This window comes from Choloepus didactylus, chromosome 1 (assembly GCF_015220235.1).
Source record: "Choloepus didactylus isolate mChoDid1 chromosome 1, mChoDid1.pri, whole genome shotgun sequence".
Taxonomy (NCBI): domain Eukaryota; kingdom Metazoa; phylum Chordata; class Mammalia; order Pilosa; family Megalonychidae; genus Choloepus; species Choloepus didactylus.
The window spans coordinates 202,321,900-202,349,507 of NC_051307.1; the positions used below are offsets into that span (position 1 = coordinate 202,321,900).

General features: G+C 46.5%; 1 protein-coding gene across 3 annotated transcripts in view; it reads left to right on the forward strand.

The window, feature by feature from the left end:
• Nucleotides 1–548: 548 nt before the first annotated feature.
• Nucleotides 549–27,608, forward strand: part of DAG1 (dystroglycan 1) — a 99,634-nt gene continuing 72,574 nt past the window's right edge. Inside the window, exon 1 of one of the 3 annotated variants that reach the window (XM_037850788.1) lies at nucleotides 549–571. The gene's annotated coding sequence lies outside the window, so the exon portion shown is untranslated. Of the gene's footprint in view, nucleotides 572–9,913; nucleotides 10,046–10,069; nucleotides 10,204–27,608 lie in introns of those variants that run through there. The other 2 variants (XM_037850785.1, XM_037850780.1) reach the window with 2 other exon arrangements.

Here is a 27,608-nt window from a genome sequence, read left to right on the forward strand (position 1 = left end):
CAATTCCTTACCCTTTTTACTAAACAGGACTGAGGTGGGCTTAGATTAAATCCAGAATTGCAGAAGACCCTATAATCAGGCCACCCTGGGAATACCTCTGTCCAACCTCCAGCTCCCAAGCCTTTTGTTGCTCATTGAAGGGGGCTAGAGACATCTATCTTCTCCTTATTGAGGTTACCTGCTAGCCTCTTCCTTCTCTCACGGATCCCTGACTGCTCCCACAATTTCATGGTGTTAAGATTCCACCAGAGCGAAGCTGGGGTGGCCATGGGCCATGAGCCCAAGGTGGGGGTGGGGAGCAGAGACCTAGCTCTGTTTCTCCCAAGTCTGTCTGGGTTGACCTGGACGCTCCTTACATGACTCCTCTGTGCCTTGGTCCTCAGTGTTGGGTGGGTCCTGATAGTTAAAGTTTTATTTTGCTTGTTTATTTATTTATTTTTTTAATTTGATAGCTAAAGTTTTATTGCAATTGTATCCATTCATTCACTCATTCAGCGACCATCAGTGGAGTTCCTAATCGGCCAGGCACAGCAAATGCTACAGAGATGAATAGAGCTCCACGTGACCTCAGGTAAGCGACTCAACCCCCAAGCCTCAGTTTCCTCATTCATAACGTGGGGCCAACAGCAACAACTTGCCACAGGGTTATTGGGAGGCACAGTGAGATTTTGTCTGTCAAGGATGCGGGATAGATGGAGATGATTTCAGCTATTATCATCAAGGGCAATCTTTGCCCTCCAGGAGCTTAGAGTCTCCTAAACACAATGCGGAGTCAGATACCAGAAGACCTGAGGGTGTTGTTCTTGAGTGGGATGAGCAGGACTTGGATAGGTGGAGAGAAAGGGTCCTTCAGAGGTAGGACTCTGCAGAAGAGAAGGAAGGAGACTGGGAAGGTAGGTGTTGACCAGTCTAGGATGGGTCCCTAGAACCCAGGGTGGAATGGGACCTAAACTTATCCTGCAGGTGGCTGGAAGTCCCTGAAGGTGTGTGGGCTTGTCTGGGTTGGGCTCCAAAATGCCAACTGGACTCTATGGGAGGTCTCTCTGAAAGGCTACAGGTCCTTACAGACCCAAGACTACAGGAGGTCTCATTTTCAATCAAATGTTCATTCATTTACTCCAATATTATTGGGCATCTTCTAAATGCCAGTTCCTGTCTCAGATGCTAGGGGTCCCCAGGATGAGGGGAAAGGATACACAGATACAGACCCTCCAGTCTGCCTAGGGATAAACTTTAAATCCTACATAATAATATAGTGGGACCTTGTAATAGGGGTCCAGAGCAGGGACATTCTGCCCAGATCAAAAGCTGAGACAGGGGATGAGCATGAGTGAGGTAGGCCAAGTGGGAAAAGAATGCCACAGGCAGAAGTGTCAGCAAGTGGAAAGGCTTGAGCAGAGCTGGCAGATACCTGGCATGTTTGAAGGAATTTAAATAGGCTCCACGTGGCTGGGGTCTTTGGGGCTCCTTCTGGCTAGGGTCATGTGCAAAGAAAATTTGGGATGAAGAACTGGGGACAGATATTGAAGGAAATGAAGGTAGAGAGGTGTGGGGAGAAATGTGGGGGGAAAGGGGTTTGCTGAAGGGGTGGGATAAGCAGGAGGGGCTAGGCCAGGCAGGCAGGTTGGGGTGAGGTGGAGGAACCCTTGACATCTGTCAGTGGGAAGTCAGGGAAGAGCCTCGAGCAGGGCAGGGTCATGGGTAGATCTGGGTCTGGAAGGAGCCCTGGTTGCTGCCATGTGAAGACAGGGCCAACAGTGGTGCTGAGGGTCAGGGTCATCAGCAGAAGACAGGGTCCTGTAGCTCCTCCACCCCTATTCTTCTATGGGAGAAGGTACTTGGAAGACCAAAACCTAAGACAACAAAGGGGATCTGTGGGATAGAAGCTGGTACCTCCCTTTTGGGCTGACAGGAGGTTGGGGACCTAGATCCTGGAGGAGCCTGGGAGCAGCAGCTGCTGTTGCTCCTAGTGAGGGTGCAGGCAGCCTGCAGCTGTGGTGGCTTGTGGGTGCCAGGGTCTCTAGCATTTGAATTCAAGGACATCTGAAAGGCAGGGTTGTGGGTGGGTCAGTGGGTCCATCAGGGCAGGGGAGGAGGAGGGCATGGCAGTTCAGCTGGGAACAGCGTCTCACTCTTATCCAGCTGTCTGGGAACAGCTGCCCGGAAGAGGGAGGGAGGCCAGGCAGCAGCAGGTGAGGAAGCTCCTTGGCTGCTGGGCCATGGGAACAGAGGTCGAGAGCCAGTGGGGGTGGGAGAGTCTTGCTGGAGGCGACCCAGAAGGACCTTAGGGAAACATCCATGGACGTACCTACATGCCAAAGGCCTGCCTGGAATTCCTGGGATTAGGAAGGGCTGGGGTGGGGGTGGGGAGGCCAGGGAGGGAACCAAGTTGCTCTCCAACCCTTTCCTTTAGTTCCCCCCCAAGGCCATCGTCCTAGGCTGCTCTACCTTCCCACCTTGGGCCTCTCTGGAGCCCACCCCCACTCCTGGGTTGATTTTCTCCTTCTCCTCACCTTCCTCTGCTGGCTCTTCTCCCAGGAAGGAAAGCAAACAGAATCTTGGATACCTAAAGGCCCTTTGGAAAGTTCCAGCACACAAGGGACTTGGGTACAGAGGGAAAGGGATTTGTCTAAGGTTCTGATCAGTCAGAGGCATGCACCAGGGCCCAGGCCTGTGTGTACTCAGCCCTCAGGGCCTTGACCCCGGGCTGCCCACCAGACCTTGTCCCCTGTGAGGTAAGGGTGCCTTACTGGCAGTGAGGCTGGTCCCAGTGGTTGTGGATGTTTGAAGAGGCCTGCAGCCAACCCCCTACCTTACCTCTGCCTACCTCAACCTTAGGGCCTCAGCGCTGCTCGCCTTGAACCAGCTTTCAAGAGCCCAGGCAGCAGGGCGGGCACGGGGGCAGTTTCAGGCAGAGGGAGGGTACGGGGTCGGCTGAGGTCAGACTTCCTCCCTGGGAACCCCTGCGTGGGAGGAACAGCTGCTGGGCCCTGGCTTGAAGGCCCTGACTATCCCTTCAAGAGGCCTTTCCCCTTCCCCTGCACACTGTGTCCCCACCTGCGTATTATACCAGCTGCTACACTCCCTCATCTGCCCTGGGACCCAGATATGGGGTGGGAGGAGGCAGAGATGAAATGTTTCTTTTCACCTTTTTTGGAAAAGCCCTCCACTGGCACCATGATTGGGTCTTTTTGGGGCCCTGGGGTCTTTTTGTGGCCTTTGTAGACAGGCTGTCACCATGCTCCCAGCCAGTCATGCCCGTGCTGAGAGGCCTGGAGCCCTGACCTCCAGCCTGGGTCTCTCTACTGTCTTACCCCAAGGGCCCATTCTGAGCCTGGCCCCCAGACTTTCCATTCCAGGCCTTCCTGGTGCCTGGAGTCCCTTGCCAGGCCCAGCCCACTGAACCCCTCTGATGGACAGAGATCCCCTCCTACCCATTCACAGATGACCCCAGCCAGGACCTCGGTCCAGCTTGGGCAAATGGCAGCTGCAAGGAGGGACCTTTGAAAGTCACTAGCCCGGACGGAGAAGCAAGCAGGAGGGAGAGGGACAGGACAGCTGGCTGAGGTCTCACCCCTGCCCCTGTGATATCTCCACCTGTCCTGAGGGCCTCCTGCAAGTCCGGGTCTGGCAGCCTCCTCAGGGGAGTCAGATGGGAGCTGCCCTGGGAACTCTGACCCTCCCCCTGTCCCCTTCCACCATCAGCCCAGCATGTGGCCTCCCTTTGCCCAGGGAGTTGATGCTGGGCTGTCTCGGCCTATGCTTTGGGTGGGCCATGAAAGGTCTCCCCTGAAGCACCTACCTGCAGCACCTACCAGGAGCTGCCTAAGCCCAAGGGAGCCCTCCCTACCCCAACAGGGGCCTCTAGTCCCTTCTCAACCTTTCTTCCTTGGGGTTAGAAGGGGGATGTGGCCTCTCCGCATTCTAGGGAAGGTGGAGGCAGGGAAAGTGAGAAATTTTCTCTCTAAATGCTTGTTCTGACTTGACATTCTAGTGCCTGGCAACACTCCCTTTCCTAACCCCCACCTTCCCCATACCCCAATCCCCTGTCTGTTTTCCCCTCTTCCATCCCTCTGCTCTCTCACTTCTCCTTCCCCACCAAGTAGGGGAAGGAGAGAGGGATCACAGGGCCAGGCAGGGCTGGGGCCTGGACTCCCTGCTGCCCCCTCACCCCACCAAATTCCTTCCAGGGGGCCTGGGTGCACTGACTCCACTTCCTTCTCCTTTCACCTTCCAGCTCCCATGACCCTGGCTCCTGGAATCCTATATGTGTGGCAAACCATATCCTGGTTAAATCCAGCTTCTCTGCCACCCTTCTGACCTCCACCAGTCACTTTCTCCTGCTCTGTTCTCTGTTCTCTGTTCTGGCCACAGTTCCTTGGTTCTACTGGGCAAACTCCCTCCTCTATATTCACTGTAGCCATTCACTAGGCCTGTTTCATTTTTCCCCCTAGAAAACCTCAGGGCTTCCTCCCTTACCTCCTGCAGGCACTGCCTTCAAAGAGAGGTCTTCTCTGAGCCCCTGGCCCCTCCTGGTCATTGCATCCCCTTTATCAGTAGCTGATTATTGCATTTTTATTTACTGTCTATCTTGCTACCTCAGAATGTGGGCCCCACAAGGGCAGGGCTTGTCCCTTGTTTTTGCTGTGTTCCTAGCATACAATAAGCTCAGTAAATATCAATGGATTGAACAACACAATATTTCACACTGGCCCTGACTCAGTCACTTAACTTGGTCTTTGGTCATGTAACGTGGTTTGCCACTTTCAATGAGCAGGCAGGGCCACTGCTCATGCATGAGGTCATTTGATGATGGGGGTGACCAAGAGGGTCAGAGAGGGCAAGCAGCTTTTGCAGGTCTACATAGCCATCTTGGCCTAAGCCCCAGCAGTGTATTGCTCACATGGACACACTGGGAACCTTGGTTGATGAGCTAACATTTATCCTTTATTGGCTCCCCTCAAGATGGCTGGAGGGAAAACCTCTCATTCCTCCCAGAAATGGGGAGTCCTCATTTCTGACCAGAGGTCCAGGGGTCCAGCCTGCTTTTATTAGCACTCAGTCTGGTGCAAAGGCCTTCCATCCACTTGGATCCAGTGCTTTTAAATGTTTCAAGGGCACACTCATGATTTATGATAGCAGAATCAGGATCAGTGTTTGTCGGGCATCTCTGACTGAGAAGCCACTGAGGTGAGACCAAACTGCTGAGAGGGACAAGCTCAGAGCTCAGGCCATGTCTGAAAGGAAGGGGTGTTTCTGCCTTGGGGGAACCCCTGGCTGAGCACTGAGCCAGCAATGGACATGTAAGCGGGAGCAGAGAACGGGCTCTCACTCAGGCTGAACAGAATGAGTGTGGGTGGCTGCCCACAAGGCTCTGGTTTTAGAGGCTAACTGGTCAGTGACTCCAATTAAAAAACAGGCCCCACAGCTTTGACTGGGCTTCTTCTGGCTGCCCAGTCAGACCCCACCTAATCTGGTATTTAGTCCAGTGCTGAAGGCAACAGGCCCAGTGTTTTGGGAACAGTTGTCCTTGGAGGACTGTTTTATCCCAGAATCAGCAGGGAATGTAATATGGCTGAGGGAAGGGGCAGTGGACATATGTGTCCACCCCCGGAGAGAGGTGTCTTTTATTCATTCACCAGCACTCACTCTTGCTGTGGGGTTCCTCTCCCCAGAGGACTGTATGTTCCTGGAAGGTCAGGTATGGCTGACTGGAGGAAGAGCCAATGACAGCCCAAGGCATGAATGAGGGGGTCTGGTGGAGGTTCTGGAGTGGAGGGCCCTGCTGGGGAAAGAACTGGTTTCTGGGAAGGCTGTGGTGACCCACAAACATGCCTACTGGCACTTTCTCCCGGATGAACTTATCAGCCCTTTTTTTTCTGCCAGAGCTGCCAGACAATCTGCCTTCTGTTAAATCCAGACAAAAGGGACCCCTCCCTTGCTCTGCTTTGACTGGCCCTGCTTGCCAGCTTATTGCCCCAGGCAGGCCTGGAGGCCCGGCATTTGGGTCAGAAGCCTCCACCCACTGCAGGCACTGGACCTGCCCTTCTCCATCGGGCTTTAGGAGAGGGTTGGCAGCAAGAACCTCCCTCCCTCAGGAATAGCTGGAAGCTGGGTATTGGCATTTGGCCATTGGTTCCTTAGGGGCATACCAAAGGAAGGAGCCCTGGAGTCCTAAGACCAGAGGAAAGTTTGGTTCATGTAGCTGCCCACTAGTTTTGGTCTGAGCTAGAACCACAGCCTCAACTTAAATCATTTCAGCCCCAAGCTAACACTGGGCTTTTTGCCTTGGGCCTTGCCCAGGGCTCGGACCTTGGAGATGACTACCAACTGGGAGGTGGAAGGTGAAATAGGCAGCTTCCTCTGATTCTTTCCATCTTAAACAGGAATGGAGCCTCTATTAGGTGAAGACTTTTTTTTTTTTGTTTTTAATTATTAAATTCAGTTTTATCGAGATATACTCACGTACCATAGAATCATCCATGGTGTACAATCAACTGTTCATAGTACCATCTTATAGTTATGCATTCATCACCCCAATCTATTTTTGAACATTTTCTGTACACCAGAAAGAATCAGAATAAGAATAAAAATAAAGTAAAAAAGAACACCCAAATCATCCCCCCCACCCTATTTTCATTTAGTTTTTTCCCCATTTTTCTACTTATCCATCCATACACTGGATAAAGGGAGTGCAATCCACAAGGTTTTCACAATCACAATGTCACCCCTTGTAAGCTACATTGTTATACTCTCGTCTTCAAGAGTCCAGGCTACTGGGTTGAAGTTTGATAGTTTCAGGTGTTTACTTCTAGCTATACCAATACATTAAAACCTAAAAAGTGTTATCTATATAGTGTGTAAGAATGTCCTGCAGAGTAACCTCTCCACTCTATTTGAAATCTCTCAGCCACTGAAACTTTATTTTGTTTCATTTAGCTTCCTCCTTTTGGTCAAGAAGATGTCCTCAATCCCACGATGCCGGGTCCAGATTCATCCCCAGGAGTCATATCCTGCGTTGCCAGGGAGATTTACACCCCTGGGAGTCAGGTCCCCTTTGGCTTAGCTAGAGAGAGAGAGGGCCACATCTGAGCAACACAGAGGTACTCGGGGAGAGTCTTAGGCATAATTATAAGCAGGTTTAGCCTCTCCTTTGCAGTAACCAGCCTCATGAAGGCAAGCCCCAAGATAGAGGGCTCGGCATACCAAGTCATCAGTCCTCAATGTTTGTGAGAACATCAGCAACAATCCAGGTGAGGAAGTCCAACACTTCCTCATTTTCCCCCAGCTCCTCAGGTGAGCCCTGTATATATATTTTTATTCTCTGCCCAAATTACTTTGGGATGTGTTGCTATTTCACTCTAACCCATCTAAACCTACCCTATCTCACTTTCTATTCAAAGTTCCATGTAATTATGGTGTTTGAACCAACTGACTGTAGAAGTTATATTGTTTAGAAAATATAGATCCTAGGTGCAGACTTTTTAGATGCTGGTTGTAATGTGGGACCAAGCAGATTGGTTCCTGGCTTCATGGGCTCACACTTGGGGACACAAAACTCGATCAGATAAACTTTCTTGAACCTCAGGCTGGAGGGCTAAGAGAGGGAAGCACTGGGGGCAGGAGGTCTAGGAGGACTGGGGGCTGATAAAGGTAAAGATACCCATCCTTTGCCTCTTGATCAATCCTCACCAGGCCCATACGATGTGGGTCCTTTGGAGCTGCTCCTGGGCGTGCCCCAGGTTCATTCTTGGCCCTGTACTCCAACTGGTTGTGAGCACCAAGCCTGGTCTGGGGTGGCCTAAGTCCTACTGGGGCTCCAGAAAGGTCCACATGGATGAGTTACTAGGGACCATGTACTGAGCTTCAGGATGGGCTGTGCAGCCCCCAGGGAGGGGTAAGATTGACTCTTAGGACTAAAGAGAGTAACAAGGCCTTGACCTTACAGTCCCCACCCAACCTAGCTGCCCACCTCCCTCCCTACTTCAGTATGTGTCTGGTGGGGGCTGGTTAGGTCCCAGGAGACTGATACAGCTCTGGCCAGCCAGGCCTCCTGCCTTCTAGGCCTGAAGGAATTGGGGGAAAAGGGAGCTCTTAACTCCAGACAAAAATGAAGAACGCCAGGAATGAAGCCCAGAGTTCAAGGCTGTTCTGATCTGGGGAAGGAACACAAGTGTTATCTGCCAAGGCTGGAGGGCTGGGGCTACTCATCAGGGCCAACCCAGGGCTCCTTCAACTGAGCTCCAAACCTTGGGTGACACGGACTGGAAAGGATTTAGCTCTAAGGACTTCAGGCAAACTCTGCTTCTTGCTCCCAGGACTGGAAAGGGACTGTTCCACCCTTGATCTCTGTTGAGCTCTGGGGAGCCTTGGGCATGGGACACTGGGATGCTGGAGGCCAGAATGAGGGCTAGTGCCTCACTCACCCAGCAAGACCAACACCAAAAAGAAGGGGAGAGCTGGTCTCTGGGCAGCTACTTAGGCATCCATAGCTGGTCAGTGAGGTCTGAAGAGTAGTTGGCCACTTCTGTGCAGATGACAGAGCACCTGGGAGGTGCTGAATGAGGCCTGTATCCACTGTCATCTTTCCTTTTTGAAACATATATGTAACTATTCAGCCAGACACTTAAAATACCCAGCAGAACCTAAGGCTGCCAAGCAGGGCCTGATGTGTGTATACTGGGGGCAGGTAACCCAGTAAACTGAAGGAGTGAATGAGAATATGAGTTGTCCAGAAACCCAAATAACTTTGTGCATTCTTAACCTTTTCAAAGCAGCAGAATTTTAGAGCCAGATTAAAGAAAAATGGCAAAGAGGTATGCGTGCTTGGGAGGTGGGGCATTCCTTTTTGCTCTCTCTGAATTGTGCCTCTCCCAGACACTCCTGAGAACAAGGAGAAAGCAGGGGAGCCCCCAGAGCTGTCTGGGATTCAGGGCAGATCCCCCTCCCCCACCCCCACAGCCAGTTCTGGGTTCAGAATGTGCTGGCGGACAAGAGTACAGGCCGGAATTCCAGCCTGGCCACAAGCCCAGGAGAGAATGGACCCATCCTGCGCGGGGCTTGGGTATGGGAGGGGGACAAAGTACGTCACGGGTCCCATCCCCAGTCTTGTCCAGTAACTGGCAGGTCCGGGGCCTCTGGGGTGGATATGGCAGGTAAGCTCTGGGGAGGGAAAGAGCTCTTTCAGGACTCTCCTCCTGAGGGGAGGACGGCCCCTACCAGTAACCCCTGCCCCTTATTCCCCCACCCTTCGAAAGAATGCGGGCCACAGGGAGTGAGTGACCGGAGCCAGAGGGTCAGAGCTATTTCGGGCGCCCGACCAGGCATCGAATTCCGGCGTTCGGGGCAGGGGGAGGGGACGAGGGTTAGGTCTGGGGCGCTTCCCCAGCGCCCGCTTGTTCGGGAGAGACCCTCGGAGAGGGGCCAGCTTCTCGTCCTCCCGGCCCGGGCCTCAGTTTCCCCATCCGTGTAAGGGCGGAGCAGCAGGGCCTTCAACCTTTGCAATTCAGTGGACGCTCCCTGATTGCTTTTATGGCTTAGAAATGTTTCTTGACTTGCGTTCGAGGGAAATTAGGAAGGCCGAGTGCAGCCGACGGCCAGTTGTGGCAGGGCTGGTTCTCTAGCCTGAACGCCGGGTGGTACTCTACTGGTTGGTTCTGGCTCAAAGACCCTAACGTCTAAGGTTGGACGAGACACCCCGCTCCCCAATCCCGGTCCTGAGCGCTCCCACCAACCCGGACCGGTCCGGGCGGGTCCCGGGACCGACCTGGCTAGCGGCGGGGGTGAGACTTCCATGCGGGGCGGGACTTTTCGGGCGGAGACGGGGCGGACCAATGAGTAGCGCGGCGCTGGTGGAGGCGTGGCCTGCGCGCGGGTGCGGCGCGCTGCGGGGCGGCCAAGGCAGGCCGAAGCAGGCGGCGCACGGACGGCCGGTCCGCGCTGCGCGGAGCTGGCCGTGGGATTGGCTGTGGAACTCGCGTGTCAAGCGGTTGCTAGGCTCCGGCCGCGCGCCCCGCCCCCGCGCTCGGCGCCCTCTCACCGCCCGGTACGTGCTCGCGCGGAGGCTGCGGCGCGACGCGGTGCTCGCGCTCCTCGGGCTCGGCGGCAGCGGCGGCGGCTTCGCGCCGAGTCCCCGGGGAGCGGCGGCGGCGTTCTGCGGCTGGGAGGAGTGGGCACCTGCCGCGGCTCGCGCGCGGGCGCTCGGTGAGTGTGCCTTCCTGGCCCTGTCTGGCTGCTTGGTCCCCGTTCCCCGCCGCGGGCCGGGCCTCCCACAGAACACCTGCTGCTACTCCCTGGTCGGCTTGGGGCGGGGACACGGCCACGGACGTCCTTGCTGGTGAGGCGGCGGCTCGGCCCGGACAGAGCCGCCCCCCTACTTTCAGCCCCGCAGGCAATGGCTCCGGCGCTGGGTGGCCTGGCCGGGGCTGCGCGCCGCTGCGATCGTTCAGGCCTCAGCCTGGCCCGCGCTCCGCTTAACGCGAGGCCTGTGCATCCGTCGAGGGCATGTGCAGCCTGCGAGCCGCCTTCCGGACTCCCAGTGGGGGTCGCGGCGAAGCTGGGCCTCGGCCCGAGAACGGGGCGTTGAGCCCTAGCCAGAGGCAGGGAGGGGCGCCGCCGTTGCTCGGTCCTGAGCTGCTGAGACCCTTGTACCTTGTGACCCTCCCCACTTTCCCTTCCCTTGAGCTTCTTTGGAAGTCTACTACCTTGGTATATTTGGAGGATGTCCTCGGAGAAAATGCTTTCTCGGCTTAGAATCCTTCTGCCATAAATTCCAAGTTAATTTCTCACTCAACTGGAGATTTAACATGTATCTTTTATTCTCTGTAACTTGAGAGGCAGGAGCTCTTAGATTTGTAATTTGAGTTAGTTCAAAATTAGTTCTAATGGTGGTGGTGAAGTTTTCCCTTGGTAGGGGTTAGAGCCTGGGATAGCACATTTATAGCCTCCAGTTTTAACTTAACAGCCGGGCCTGCTGTTTCCCTAAATAAGCAGGTAGAAGTGATTCCTGGCATGGAACCCAGACTCGGCTCAGGGAGCGTGGTGTTTGTAGGACAGAAGTTCAGATAAAGAGTTGGATGAACTTCAGGTGTTTTGGAAAGTCTAGAGTAGATGGGGTATTGTAATTTTATTACATTGTTTTATGCTTAGTGTTCAGAGGACATTGTAATGCTTTTGGAGTGTTCTGTTATAAAAAAATAGTTTGACTCTAACACCCTTTGGAAACATAAAAAGCCATAGTTTGAATCTGAAGAAGTTGAATTGAACTTTGCCTTGGAGCCAGGGAAGAGTAGCTCATGTCCTGCATGCTTAAAGGAGGCTGAGGAGTGACTTTTTTTAGAGAAATCAGTTTTGAGGAGGGAGTTGGATATGTAGTGGGAGTCTGTTCCAGGTCTGTGGAATAGTATATAAAGGTAGGAGTAAGCAATATATAGGCAACAAACATCTGGTCAGAACATGAAAGTTTGTGTTGCTAGGTACCTCTTGAAATAGGTAGAGAGTAAGTCCTCAATGTTCTGAAGAATTGATTTGGCAAAATGCACTCATTTATTTAACAAATATTTGGCTTTGCTATATGCCAAATTGTGTGGTAGGTCCTGGAAACCCGTATAAAAGAGGCTGGTTCTGTCCTTAAAGAAGTGTTTTGGGGGCAGCAGAAATTGGGGAACCCATGATTGACAGTGTCTGTCTGTCCACTGAATGTGAGTAGGATTGGGGATTCCTGAGCCATGACTTGCAGGGCCAGCAGGAATTAGCTGGGGGACAGGGAGGTCTGGACACAGGGAACCACATGTACATAAGTGCTTAAAATAGCACTGGTGAGTCCTCCAGCTTGGCAGGTGGGAGCCTAGCTGGGGAATTTGAACTTCATACTTAAGGTGTGGGTACCTGGCAAGACTTAATCAGTGGAGTGTCAAGATCTAGACCTGTGTTCAGAAAAATCTTGCTAGTGGCCGTGTAGGGAATAGTGTGTGTGTGTGTGTGTGGGGGGGGTCAGGATCTCTGACAGTGAGATCAGCCAGCAGAGGAGAGAGAGTAGAGGAAGAGGAGCCATGTGAGAAGAGAGGCTGAAAAAGTAGAGCAGAGGGGATGCCATCCTGTGACAGGTGAGGAGCCTGCATTCAGGAATGTGTGGGCTGGAAGTCCAAGCATGACCAAGAATTTGAACCACTTCTGATGGACATGGTCTCCCTCTTTTGCTGGTGACTGGTAAACATTGAAAATGGTGGGGTTTGGAGGGACCCTGAGGCCGCTTTATCTAATAGACTGTGATTATTGCTTAGGAAAGAAGAGGCTGCCATTTGATTAAAAATCTTATTTCTCACCTCAGCCTGGGGCATTGCATTTTCTGTTGGGCAGGGAAGGTGTCTCTGAGAGTAAAAGTGTTCAAACTTGTTGAGGCAGATCTTAGCATGTTCCATTCTTTACCTCACAGTTATTCTAGACTTTTAGGCTCTCTAGGTCAGAGATATGATGGCCCATGGTAGCTACAGTCAAGGACCTTCTGTGTGCTTGCTCTATGTACACCACTGCCAATGCTTTTGAGAACTCTTTATTGATTATTAACTTTTTTTAGGTATTTTGCCCATTTTTATTTTTATTTTTTATTGTGTAATTTTTAATTTAAACTTCTTATTTTGAAATAACTTTCAAACTTACAATACAGTTGCAAAGATAATACAAACCCCCCCTACAGAGAGCTCCAACATACATACTCCTGTCCATCTTGCTCTTTGAACACTATACATTTCTTAAGAACAAGGATATTCACTTAGGTATCCACCTAAGTATAGTTATCACGTTCAAGAAGTTTGATTTGATATCCAGCTTCTCGTGTGTGGTGGTTTAGACTTGAGCCGCTGCAGAGCATGACTGCTTGGGGGCTGAAGGCTTCCAGAGTATCAGGGGAAGTAAGGAACGCTGATACAAACATCAAAGGGTACCCAGATGAGGAGTAGAGACTGAGAATTGAATCTCAAGGGAAAGTGGAAATAAATTCAGGTAGCTTTTTCTTCTGTGTTGTTCTGTATGTTGGTTGGGAATTTTCCTTTCCTTCCCTGGAGTAGGTTTTATCCCCATTCTATTTTAAAGTGTGTTTCTATGCCTCTGCCAGTGTAATCGTGCTGTTGCTTCTTAAGCCCCCATATTTCTCTCCTTCTCTTGTGTTGACAGCCACTCCAGGCCTGAAGATACTTCTCTTGGTGATGATGGTTTTGAATATAACAGTGATTAATTTGGTCATTTCACAGAGGTCTTTGTGTATCCGTGCCTTTGGGTATTAAAGCAGTTTTCGTAGGAGTTGCATAACTTGCTTTGCCTTTTGATAGTCCCCCTTTATTCTGATTATTAGCCAGTAATACTGCTCAGATAGCAATTTCTAAAAATAGAATTTTAGAGTAGTTTACAAAATTATATCAGCCAGAGGGCTTAATTTAGCTTTTATGAATAGGGTTCCCTATTTTCCTGTTCCTTAGGTTTGATAGCTAAGCATTTTCTCAGCCTTGCTCTGGATCCAAGATAGAAAGATGTATGGGACAAGTGGTACAAAATCATAAACCGAGGGTGTCTGTGAGTTAGTGAAGCTGTGAGTTAGTGAAGCTGTGCTGTGTTGGAGTGATGTCTATCTGAACAAAACTCTTAAGTATGTTAACGTAATTTGTATTTTAAAAGCTGGATTCTAGCGGGAAAAATTAGCTAATATAAAAAAAATCACGTAACTTAAATGTCTTAAGCTTTATGTAGTAAGTATGCATTTAATGGTGTTGAGGTATTACTTCTCTGTTACACCTTCTTGTGTTAGTTGTTTTCTTTTAAATACTACTGTCTAAAATACAGACATTGGAATTAATTTTATATCTTTGAAACTGTAATTTTTGATCTTGATCTGCTGTCAGCTCTAGTGACCATTAGCAAAGCAGGGTGACTAATTGCTGATGTGGGCAGGAGACTGAGTGGCATTCCTCACTTCCTTTGGAATTGGTCGTTGTGGGCATAATTCTGTTTTGGATGTGGGCATTCACCAATATTGGGTCCTTTTTTTCCTGCAGGGACTCTGCTCTCCAGGAAGATAAGGCTTTTAAAGCAGTCTGGCATTAGAAGGTGAGGTGACGTTCCCTGAAAAGGGACATTTCTGCAAAAGAAAAGTGAGGGCTAGTATTTTGCAAAAGGATTAACCGCAGAATTTTTAAACACTTTTAATGGAAAAAAGGCTGTATCAAATAACACATATATTTAAAATAAATGTGGAAGATGAAAGTAGTAAGGAGAGAAAATATCCCTTGACCCCCAATTTTATTGTTTCTTTAAATAGGAAATACTAGTGCATGATACAAATTCAAAAAATTGAAAAACATTGCACAGAGGAAAGGAATCTTCCTTCACCTCTCCTTTCAGCCCCTTCTTGGAGGCAGCTATGATCTCGTATTCCCTGGGTGTCTTCTAGAGATGGCTCTTGGGTAGCACTTGTACCAAGTTTAGGCTAGAGTTTAGATTTGACTTCTTTTTTTTTCATTAAAAAATATTTATTAACTCATTAAAATAATAATTGCATTGCATGTTATCATAAATAACATGCTTTTATGAAAAACAGCTATACTTTCCAGAACAAAGGAATATTTACTGAGAAGAGTGGCCATGGTTTTACATTTTTGCAAATCTCTTTGAAGTCTGACTAGATCTAATTTTTATCCTGCTTTTCCCTTTCTAGTTTTTATAGGATAAGCATTGTTCTATAAATATAACATTTCTGATTTCTAACCTGTCCCCAGTTCTTAGTTGGTTATTTCTTATTAATGGTCATAAGAGGTAATATTGCAATTAATATCTTTGTGACTGAATTGTTAAAGAATCTTTTACTTATCACCGTAATATTAAGTATAAAGTTTTTGACACAATAAAAAGTGAGATTTGACCTACAATTTTGCAGGAGGACATCTATAATGTCAAATAAGGCAGGTTTGTATTGATTGTTATTTATTCATTTATTTTTACAGAAAAATCATGCACAAAGTATAGAATGCCCATAGACCCCAGTCATACACACAGTTTTCCTTATTAACATTTTGCATTAGTGTGGTACCTTTGTTACAACTGATGAAACAATATTATTATAATTATTCTATTAACTTTAGTCCACTGTTTACATTAGGGTTCACTTTTTGTGTTCAGTTTTATGGTTTTTTTTTTGTAGGAACTTATATACAACCTAAAATTTCCCATTGTATCCTTCTTCAAATATATAATTTAGTGGAGTCAATAACATTCACAAAGTTGTACATCCATCAACATCATTGCGAAAACTTTTCCATCACCCCAAAGAGAAACTCTGTACCAATTAAATATTAACTCTCCATTCCTCTTCCCCACCGGGGCCCTGATAACCTATATTCTACTTTCTAACTTTTTGAGTTTGCATATTCTGCTTCTTTCATATAAGTGGTATTTGTCCTTTTGTGTCTTGCTTATTTCATTCAACATGATATCTTCAAGGATCATCCATGTTGTAGCAGACATCAGAACTTCATTCCTTTTTACAGCCAAATGTATTGATTTTTATTTTTAAACCTGAGTATGTTTTCCCCAGTCCCTTTTCTGTGGCTTGTGTGGATTTGCAATTTTTATAGCCACATAGACACCCAGTCTCAATATTCCCTGCCATTGGGGGCATGTATAGCCATAGATTCTTTCTCCCTGAGGCAGTCACAGCCTTTGGATACCCTAAATATAGGGTAATGTGCCAGTTGGGGAACACACGAAGTAGTGAAATACTTGGAAGGGGAACAGTGACCAGCTTGTTCCCTGTACTGGTGTTTGCTCTCATTTTTATGGGTGTTGAGTTTTTATACATGGAATATGGAAATCTACAAACAAGAAGCACCTCTTACAGAGTCCTTTTCAGTAATTGCTTTATATGTATTGAAACAGAGTAGTGGAATTGGAAGATGTTGCTCTTGTTTGATTTTTGCACATGTTCTGGTCATCTTTGTTTTGCCTCTTTGCTGTCCTGGGAGCATTTCTCACCAGGCATCCCAGGGGTTGATATGGATTGTTTAGATTCCCAAGGCTGTCTATGGTAGAAGTGAACCAGTTCTGCCTCGGTTGTCATTAACTCCTCTCTTAATTAGCTCAATTGTTCTCCAAGGCTGGGTTGATTTTCTACCTGTTTTTGCCAAGAAAAATGATGTACTCAATAATGGAATTCCAAATAGCATTTCATTTTTATTTGTCTATTAATCAGAACCTGGGACACCATCTGTTTTCTGGGCCCTGATTTCACTATGGAATGCGTCCATAAAATGTGGGTCTCTCATCACTGTAAATGTCCTGTATACACTTCTGCTTGGGCTTTGCATTGGAATGGCCCTGACTTTAGGGAGCCTTGCTACCGGATTTTTTAAATGATGGGGTTCAGTCAAATGTATACCCTTTGAGGAGGGGTGGATTCTGGGTCTTGGAGAATATGAGGAAAGGTAGAGAACTCTGCTCTACCTCTTATGTCAAGGATGACTGAAGAAATGTCTTTTTTATTTTTAGCCTTTTAAGCATTGTTGGAAAGGTTGAATTGCCTGATTGGAGAAATTTGGGAGGAGGATACTAGAAGAGAAGCTCTTTATTAAAGATCTAAAAATAGAATTCATTGAAGTCACAAATAGGTAACAGTAGGATTCCTGTCTCACTTTCTCCTGCTCTGGGTTTGTATGACTGGCTGTTCCTTCTGCCTACCTGGGAAAGATCATAATATTTTGTCAGAAGGGTCAGCAGTATACTTAGAGCACTGTGTTTTTGCCAGTCTGAAGGTGTGCTTTCTCCACTTTTAAAGGTAGTTTAAAAATTGACTGGATTCCTTGGTGCAGGGAAGAAAATCTTTAGTAGAAGTGGTTCTTCTGCTTGCAGTGCCAGCCCTGAACTGACAGATGCCCCAATCTCCTCCTCCAAGCCCCGAGCCTTTTCTTTTCTAGTTGGGCATTGCTGATCCGAGAGGGGATTTCTAGGCAGGCTGGCCAGTCCATCTGACGAAATCAGATGGCCCCTCAGGTCTTCCTTCTGATTTTTTCTTTTTCTTTTGGGAGGTGGGGTTTCCTCTTTTGATTTTAGCAGCTGGAGAGGAAAAAGCTGCTTTTGCTTTTTTTCCACTGCATGCCTGTTGGGCCCCCAGCTGCCCGTGCCCTTTCCCTCCATATGAGGGGGTGGAGGAATGTCCTGGCCTCCCCTCTCGCTTCCCGTGAGAATAGGCCCATTGTGGGCTGTGCCCACGGGAGGGCCCTCTGCTGCGGTATTAGGCCTGCTGCGGCCTCTGTATCTGGTCTTCTGTGGCCACTGGCATGAGGGGCCAGAAGTACAGCAAACCCTTGCTTTTCCTCACAGGCTTCCCTGCTGCTTAGGAGTATTCCAAAGGATGGTGTGCTTGCTTGCCCCCAGGTCCACCTTCTGATTTTACTGTCTGTTGAATAACGTTCTCATGGACTCCTTTTCAGGCCTGTGCAAACTTTTGCCGTGTATCTGAGGCCATATTTGGAGAGGCAGGCCTGCTGTTCCTCAGGGTGAGTGAGTACGTGGTCATAGGAGGCTGGGCACTCCCTCCGAATCCAGTGGGAAGTGTACCGTTAATCTGTTTTTTGAATGAAATTGGACTTTAAATTTGTGTTTTCTTTATTTATTTTGGCCTCAATAAACTTTAGAACTGCTTGAAGATGTGAAATCCCACAATATGATTCTCTAGGTTGGGCAAGCCAGAGGGACTTGACTGTATGGGTCCTGTGTGTAACAGCCTGTATGTAATGGGCTGTGTGAGTGCTCTCTCCTGAGATCAAGCTGCTTTGCTTATCTGGAAGTTCTTCTCCCAATCCCTAGAAAAAAAATGTGTGAGGTGTTTTTGGTGAGTGGTTGAAGAGAGGAAAAGAGAATCTGTTGGCCCTTTCTTTTTCAGGAGTGTTTGTTTTACACAGGTAGCCAGATGTGTACTTCACCAGGTCTCTGAAAGTTAGATTCATGAGCTGGGAGTTGGGGGGGGAGGGGAGAGGAGACTGAGGAGGCCTGATCAGGCACCCCGGCTGGAGTTTGTGAAAGGCTTTTCTGCATGGGAGCTATAGGTGCGGATGGCTGCTGGAGAATTTGCTCCCCTGAAGCCAGATAGGTAGAATTTGGAAAATTTCATTCTTTGTACGATGCTACAATATGTACTATTTCTCTGTCTTCCATGGAAGCATTGTGTGAAAGGAGCAGCTGGCACTGGCATTGTCCTGGGTATTTGTCACCCTCCACCCCCCCCCCCTTTTATTACACGAGAAAAACTAGCCTATTTTATCCTTGTACCTGAGCTGAATGATATGTTTCTTTCTCTGTTTTAGGATTAAAGGAATAAAACATACTTGCCATACTGAGATCACACTGCACATGCCAGCAGTAATTATAAAATAGAATTGTTTTCTAAAGGAGAGCACCCTTTCCACATAGGGCCTTTTTGTGCTGTGTTATTTGGGTCATGAGTTCCCAAGAGGTGAGGTCTACACACTGAGGACCCTTGCTTATTGGTAAGGTGGGCAAGATTTTTGGCACAAGTGGGATGGAGTTGGAAAACACTGAGTGGTACAAACTTGGGCCTGAGGAAGGAACCTACTGGAGTTATTAAGTTCCCTGGGACCCTCCGATCCTAGTGTGACCTTAGGTAAGGCCCATGACCTCTCTGCCTCAGTAAACTGGACATAGTGTCTTCCCCATAAGTTACTGAGGATGAAATGACAATGATGTAATGAACCCCTTCCATAATTACTACTTGTTATTGTATCTGTCCTTTTTCTTTCTGGTGTAAATTAAGAGTCTGATATTTAGTAGAAGTGTATTTTAAGTTGTTGATGGGCTCATGGGTGTTTATTATGTTTTATAATTATGTACATAATAGATTTTTTTTAATGTATTAAAAATCTTGCATAAAAACACAAAAGCAAAACTAGAGATGAGCTCACTGGTGTCTCCCGGAAGGTAGCTCTGGTTTGACTGGCTCACTCACCTGCGGGGTTTTGAGTTACACAATGTCTTGTAGGGGTGGAGTGGTCCTTGGAGGCACTGGCCCAGTCAGGATGAGTAAGGGACTAGAATAGTTGGAGGACCAAGATCTCTGTTAACTAGACAACATTGTTTAGGTTTTTAAGCAGTTTCTCTGATGATCCTTTGACGTGCCCAGGTCTGTTTTCTCTCTAGTGAAGTGGAAGGAGCATAGACCTGCAAGGAGGCCATGTGAGTTGAGAGTGACTGGAAAGTGCTTCATTTTTTTTCTGTGTTTAACATTTGTTTCTGTTTGGGATATCAACAGCAGTGCTTGCCTGTTGTGAAAAGCCCCTGGTTTTCAAAGGCTTATACATAATACTTGTACTTTTACCCATATGACTTCCTAAGGTAACTTATAATATAAAGCTTTTTGGCCAATAGGTGTGTTTTGAGAGATCTGGAGTCTGGTGAGTGCTCCTTGTTTAGTGTTGGACAGCAGCAGATTCTGTATCTGGAATATGTAATTCAGTTTTTACTACTGAGCTATAGTTGGAACTCTTTAGATTTAGAACAGGAACTTGAAGGTTTTTTTTTTTTTTTTTTTTTTTTTTAATTTTTGTTGGTGCTGCTGCTGCTTTTAATAGGCTGAACTTAGTATGGAGTGTCTGAACCTAACTGTAAAGTCAACATCCTCCCTGGAAACCTGTTTGGGGCTTCCTGCCTGCTAGTGCGACAGACTGATCACTGAGCATGTTGGTAAGCTCTGGGGTGTGAGGAAGACGAGGTGCAGGCACCAATGCCTAACTTCTGAGCACAGAATTATTGCCCTAATGACAAAAGTGAGGTTCCAACTTCCAGGTGATGACGTTATTGTATTTTATGATTCCATGTTGGAGCTGAGCTCTGGGTTCCCAGTGGATAAGGCTCCACATGATTTCCAGATAATGAAGGCATTTACTCTCTGACCTTTGTGTTAGAGGTAAGTGAGTGTAGAGCATTGACTCTTATCAGATAAGAAATTGAGAGGAGCTGAAAATAAAGCTCTTACATGCTTACTGTAAATCCTCAGGCAGGCTGGGGGGAAGCAGAGCCCACAGGGCTGTTCCCACCCCAGGCGTGGGTCTGGGGCAAGGCAGAACAGACATTTGAGGGAGCTGAGGCAACTGTACAGGAACTGATTAGGATCTTACTAGAAACAGAAGAAACCTCTTTCTGGAAGCAAATCCCATTTTTACTGCAGACACTGAAACTCAGATTCCTCATTATTATAGGAGAATTATTGACCTTGATAGTTTAACTTCAGATTTGGATCTAGGGTGGAGAAAGCAGGACACCCAGTGGAGTACACAGTGGATGTCCATGCTTCTTTGCTAGTTTCCCATGTAGCTTGTATCTTGTTGTGTTCCATGAATATATTTAAGCACAGGAACATTACACCTGTAAGAGATTATGGATGACTGGATTAAGAATTTTTTCTATTTTGTATATACTTTTCCACATTTTAGTGTGTTTGTGCTGTGCCAAGTCCTTTTCTAAGTTTTTACACGCATCAGCTCACTTACTGAACCGGTTATATTTGTAATTGGAAAAAGTTAGAGAAAAAGGAGGAGTATGATCTAGGAAGTGTTTAAGATTAAAATGATGACTCTTCAGCAGCCTTAGAAGACAAGCTAGCCTATGGACTATGAGGGGGCTGTCAGCTAGCATTCAGTGGGCAGGCCCTGTCAGCACTGGTTTTCCGTTTGTTGGTTCATTCAGCACATGGTTTTTGAGTCACTTTGATTCAGCACATGGTTTTTGAGTCATGCTCTGGGCACCATGCTTAGTCCTGGGGATGAATCTGGCAATTGATAAGACTTCCATGGGCACTGCTTCTGCCCCAACCAGGCAGAAGAGGGAGGAAGAGAAGTGAAGATTATTTCCCTTTAGTTGGCATTTTTTAGAAGAGACTGTGTTTGGAGAGGCCAAGGGTCCTGCCTCTTGGACAGTCAGTGCACCTCTGGTTCCTGTATCATAAAGTATATACAAAATACAAAAAAAATCTTAATCTAGGAGTATGGTGAGGGGTGGTGGTGGAGTGGTTAGGCCCATCTCAAAGGGATTAAGGAGAGGACCTTGGGAGTGCTGCCTTCCTCTTTCCTCATACTTAGCTCGTAGCAGGTACCCAGAGCACCACTTCTGACCCAGCCCAATCTCTCAGTGATTTGTCAATCCTTGACAAACCAGTTTCTCCATTGTGAGTGTGGGTGTGGCAGAGTGTTGCAAGGTAAGAAGCCCAGATACCTCGCCCAGCCTGGCCTGGCTTATTGACTGTCATAGGTTCACAGCTCTGTCTCCCTCTCAGAGCCTCCCCACTGTGCTGTTTGCCACATTGCCTTTTTCCCCTAAATCCCCAAGTTTGTGTCTGTTGTCCCTATGTTTCATTGTCTGTCTCACATCTTGTCTCACCTCTTCAGCTTTACTCTCTTCTTTATTCCCTTTGCTTGTGAGGTGTTCAGATTGGAAGAAGGTCGTTTGAGAGTTAGTAGAGGGGTTCTCATCCTGTTCTATCTGAGAGACTGTAGAATCTCAGTTTCCCCATCTTTAAAATGAAGCAATTGGTCCTGATGATTTAAATGGTCACCTTAAACTCTGTCCTATGATTATTCTGTTTTGCAAGTTCTCTTTGTATTTGAAAGCTCTTTTAGAGGGTTTTCCTGCTTCTTCAAGTAGGGCATAGCCCCAGCTGTAAGGAAATGGGATAGTGAATGGGGTTAGAGAGCAGCCAGTAGCTACTTTCCCCTTATCTGTGTCTTCAGGCTGAGTGGGCTGGGTGAATAGTGGAAGGCTCTGCAAACTGCAGTTATGGCCTCACTTGCCAGACTCAAGCCCTGGATACAGAGACCTTCCTCCATTAACGGGCAGGGAAGTATCTTAGCTGCTGTTGCTGTTGCCCTGCTGGCTGGGATGAAGATACAGGCCTGTGGGAGGGGTAGAGGGTGTTGCTTTAGTGTGAGGGCAGACTCAGGCTCTAGGCCCAGGAATTTGTCACCTCATCCTAGCTGTTCTTGCTTAAAGACCGCAGCCCAATTCACCCTGAAATTTGACACAGACAAGCCTGTGTCTGGTATGAGGGAAACTTGGTGCTTACCTAGGAGATGGAACCAGTGCTCACCTGATTGGCTGTTAACTGTGATGATCCATTGGTAAAGACCTCTACTTTTCTTGTAATAATTCTGGAGCCCTGGCCAGAGCTATTGCCCTTCTGTGGGCAACGAGTTAATGTGATACAGCAGGATTTATCAAGCCATTCCTTAGTGCTGGGACACTTACATCCCTGTGGTGTTTCTTTTTTTTTTTTTTTTTATTTCACAAATTAAAAAAATTCATTTATTTTATACTTATAATTTTGAAGCCAAGTAAATTCAGATTTACTTATATTTCTATGTCTACCAAGGTTGCTTAGACCTAAGGAGTTAGACCAGGTATTGTTTTCTTGATTTAAACCCAAGTTACTTGAGGGTTGTTGTTGAGGGAGGAGAATGTCAGGAATTCCAGAGTCAGGGAGGTGTGGGCAGTGCTGGAGGAAAGGCTGAGAAGCTGCTGGGCAATGTTTAGGAGCCACCTGTAGGAGTGGGTGTTGGGCTGCCAGTGGTGGGTTCTGGGCAGTAAGGGCAGGGCTGAATCTCCTGATGAGAGACTAATACCACCAAATTAAAAAATGGAATTACTTGGAATTTGGTGAGGTCGAGACCACAATCATGGCTAGTTGCTGAGGTGGTGAAGTGAGTCAAGACTATATTTTCTGGTGTTCTCTGGAGTTTGTGATGGACCAGAAGTGAAGGACCTCAGAAGGAGTCTCACCTCCACCTCGGGTGTCAGCAGGTGGCAGGCAGGTCCCAGGGTACGACTTAAACAATCCCAGGTCCGAGGCTGAGTTTTCTCATTCTTCAGGCTTTGAAAATTTATTTTTATGTTGATGAAGATGTTTCACTACATAACCTAGTAGTGTTTTTTTTTTATGCCACTCTTTAAAAATTGAAGTGTAATGTATATGTAGTAAAATGCATAAATTATAAATGTACAACTTGATATATTTTTATGTATGTGGTGTATACCATTCAGATCAAGGTATAGAACATTTCCAGAAGTTTCCATCATGCTTTTCCTCAATTGACGTCCACTAAAGGTAACCATTCTTCTGACCTCTGTCATCATAGCTTAGTTTTGCTGCTCTTAACCTTTATGTAAGTAGAATCTAGAATATGTATGTATACCAATGTACCTGCTTTCTTTTGCTGAAACATAATCTGTGTGGCGCTTACCTAGGAGATGGAGCAGTTTGTTCTCTTTTATGCTGTGTAGTACTCCACATAGGAATATTCCACAATTTACTGCTTTTCCTGTTGGTGAACATTTGGATTGTTTCCAGTTTTTGGGCAGCATGAATAATATTGCCGTGAATGTTCTTGTCTGTGTCTTCTGGGTATGTAACTATAATGTCTGCTGGGTGTATTTGATGTTTTAATTATTGTGAATTTTGTTTATATGCCTGTTGTGTTTTATTTTTGAACTTTTTATTGTGGAGAATTTCTAATATACTCAAAGACAGAATAGTACAGTGATTCCCTGTGTACCTATCATTGACCCAATAGCCGTCAACCAGTGGCCAGTACTGCCCCATTCACATCTCCAACCACTTCCACACCCCGCATTATTTTGAAGCAGATGTCATACATCTTGTCATTTCATCTGGCGATATTTTAGTGGGTATCTCTAAAAGATAATGTAACTATAATATCTGCTGAAGTGCTTCATGTTCCTTTTCTCTGGTCCCAGTGTTTCCCTGGGGGTTCATTTCTTGGTACTCAGTGGTGGAGTGTGGCTCCCAGCTCCTGTCATTCCTCATCTTGGTGGAGCTTCTTAGGTCACCTGGTTTTTCCAGGTAACCTTTGAAACAGGAGCTAGCACCGTGTAGACTTGGGAATGACAGTTGGTGTTGTGGGCACCAATTTTTGTTGGGTTAATTGTTCATGTGCAGCAGTTAGACTGATTTGAGAGAGAGATGAGAAGTGAGCCAGTGGATGCTTCCTCTCTGTTTAGGCACATGACTGCTTCTCCCAGATGGCTGCACAGATCTGCAACAGATAGATCTTTCCCCAGTGCCTTAAGAGCCTGGAGGGTGCCACGTCAGGGTTATCTGGATGCTTAGCATTCCTCCCAGACCCTGCCCTTCAGTCAGAGGACAACAAGCAACAGACTTAGATTCAGAAGTGGGTATATATGATTTAGAAAAGATGAATGTTTTTCAGAATAGTAAAACTACTGCATGAAGATGAGACTTGAGAGCCCCAAAATACTCTGTAGCTTCCTTCTCTTGTCCTTCTTGTGGTTAGCACTTATACCTGTGTTCCTGTTGTCCTGAGCCTGGAGTTCTTCAGGGTTTACCCGGAAGTACCTTGTCCAGAGGGCTGGCTTGGAGGAGACCACAGAGGGAAATGACAACAGGAACAAAGAGCACCACAGATACCTTATTTCTTGGCTTAATTGGCCCATAAATTCTTGATAGCAAGATTTTCCTATGAGTTCATCAAGTTTGACTAGAAAAACAGCACCATGTTTTGATTCATTAGTTGTTTGGATGCTCACCATCCCATATTCTCATGATGGCTGGCCATTAAGTACCATTACTCCCAGCTTGAATTTACGATGCCTGCTGCCCACCATGTCCATTAATCAAATAGTACCAGAAAGGCAAACTGCTGTCTCATGTGTTGTTTCAGTCTGCCCCATACTCCTTCCTCTTCCATCTCATGTTAACAAAGGAGCTTGATAAACACTCTATATTGCTGATAGTAAGGGAAAAGTCACCCATATCCTTAGGTGGGAGTGTAAATTGAAGGGCAGTTTGTCATTATCTTTCCCAGAAGAATGCAGGGGTGAGTATGCAAGAATATCTGTGAGAACAAAACACAGGGGACAGAGTGGGTGAGTGAGGAAGCCCATCCACCTAATTAGCTGAGGTCTCCTACTTCTTGTAAATTAAAAGTAAGAACTATGAAGTATGTGATTCCATTTGAGCTTTAAAAACTAATAAAAAGGAATATACATGTTTGTGTGTTTAGAGGTGTATTTAATGTGTCATTTGTGGAGAGCTGCTGAAGGAACTGAGTGGCTCATCCCAGGGCCTGGGAAGGAGACCTCTGCTTTTCATTTTTGCCCTAGTGTATGGTTTGAATTTTTAAAAAAATCTCTGCGTGAATTACTTTTATTACCAAAAAAAAGTCAAAAGGGGAGGACTATACAGCTGATGGCATCGTTGTGAGGCTCCTCTGCATCTTCTGAGTTGTGACTGGGAATCTATAAATCCATAGTGGGAAATCTGATCCTGGGAAGCCCTGGATGCAGCCCTTTTAAATCTTGCAATTAGCTCTGGGATTTCTGGACTCAGTGATGGTCTGATCTGTTTTTTTTTTTTTCCTCCAGGAGGGAAGGCTCCTGGGAAGGGAAGATGAAACTATATTTAACTCTGAGAAAACATAGCCCAATGTAGTAATTTTAGGCCCCAGTATGATATTTTCTTTCATTGTAACTCAAGTAGTTTTTAAAACAAACAAAATATTTTCATAGTTTGTAGTGTTACTCTGGAGGAAAATACTTTTAAAATACCCTCATTTCCCCTCACAAACTTGGAGGGCCTGAAGGCTGGTGGGGTGTGTGTTTCGGAACATGCAGTTTGGGATTTGGTGTCTGGAACCTGGAGCCCTAATAGGCAGAGTGCTGGGGTGTGAGGTAAGTGGTGGATTAGGATTACACAAGCCATCACAGTTTATAAAGTTTATATGTTGATTTTACTTCCCAACTGTTGATAAATATTCCTGCTTTACCAGGGAGGAACTGAGCCTCTGAGAGGGAAGCGAACCACATTCCTTCCCCTTACCGATTATTATTATTTTTTTTCCATTTCGTAGATACACATTTTTGTAACTTTTAAATTTTGTTGTAATTTCAAATTTACAGAAAAATTGCAAGAATAGTACAAGGAACTCCCAAATACTCTTTATCTAGATTCACCATTTTTTTTACCTTTGGTTTGCCTTGTTTGTTTTGCCATTCTATTTTCTCTCTTCTGTCTATATTTTTGTTCTTGAACCATCTGTGTGTAATTGGCATACACCATGCCCTTTACTCTTAAATATTTAATTGAGTATTTCCTAAGAATAAGGACATTCTCTTACAAAACCACAGTACAGCTATCAAAATCAGAGAATTTAACATTCATGTAATTCTGTTGTCTAATCCACAACTCATATTCACATTTCCTCAATTGTCTCAATAATGTCTGGTAGGCATATATGAGAAGTCACAAGATGCTGGTTTGTCCTGATGGTTAGTTCTGGTTAAGGAGGTGCCTGGCAGTTTTCTTTTCTTTAAAGTTGCTGTTTCTTCCTTTGTAATTAATGATTTTTAAGGGGGAATACTTTGAGACTATGTGAATGTCCTGTTCCTTATCAAACTTTCACTCTCTGCTGTTGGCATCTGGTGATGGTTTTGTAAGTCCAGCATTCCTTTTGTATTAGTTGTGGTCTTACTATAAGGAAGAGCTTTCCTGCAGCAACCCATTTATTAATTCATTTGTTTATATTCATGTTGATAACTTATTCTATATAGTATAGCCCATTCCTGCCATTATTCATTTTGATGCCCAAATTGTCCTAGTTTATCCAGTAAGAGTCCATTCATACTGGCTTTTGTGTTCTTTTGACACGTCGCCATTGTTTCTTTAATGCTTCCTGATTTTCTGGTGCAAGAAGATATTCTGTGCTCTCTGCCATAGCTTGACATTAGCCCTTTCCTTAAGGATCCCTGGTCCCTTTTAGTTGGAGAGGTATTTAGAACTCAAGATATGGGTATGTGGGACATATTTTTGTTTACTGAAAATCTTTTAAATGCATCTAATTTTGTATTCAATTACTTAATCATGTTGCAACTGAATAAAGGAGTTTCATGAATGTCCAGTTCTTGATTTTTGTTCTAAGTGGAGCAAGAAAACACATATTAGCAGAATAAAATGGACTTGAGAAACAAAATAAAAGCAGGCCTTGCCTGCCTAAGAAGGAGTTTGTTTCTACTTAATTGGTAGGAAAGTTATCAGAACCACCAAGCTGCTTTCCATTGAGGAAAGATACGCTTGAGTGTTGATGCCAGGGACCCTTGCTCTGGGCTGCAGGATGCCCACAACCCAGCTCTGTGAGGCAGTGCCCATAGCACCTTTGTCAGGGCTTTTGAAATAATGGTGCAGTGTACCCTGAGCAGGTGTGACTTGGTGTTTCAGGTGGTCCTTGTCACATTTCTCCCTGATGATTGCCAGTGTCACACTCATCTGGCACAGCATAAACCATAAACCAGCCACACTGGTTGTCAATTCCTTGAGTACCTTCTCTTGCTGTGGTCTGGGTACTAAACCACACTGTCTGCTTCCTGTTGTTTCAGAGCTTCTGTGTTTCTAAAGCAGGGTTTACAACCAGTTGGAATCTATGCCCCCAGACCTTGACATCAGAGTCTTTGGGGTAGGACCCAGGCAACAGCTTGTTTAATCCCTGCCCAGGTGATTCTAATGTGCAGCTAGGGTTGACAGTCACTGCATC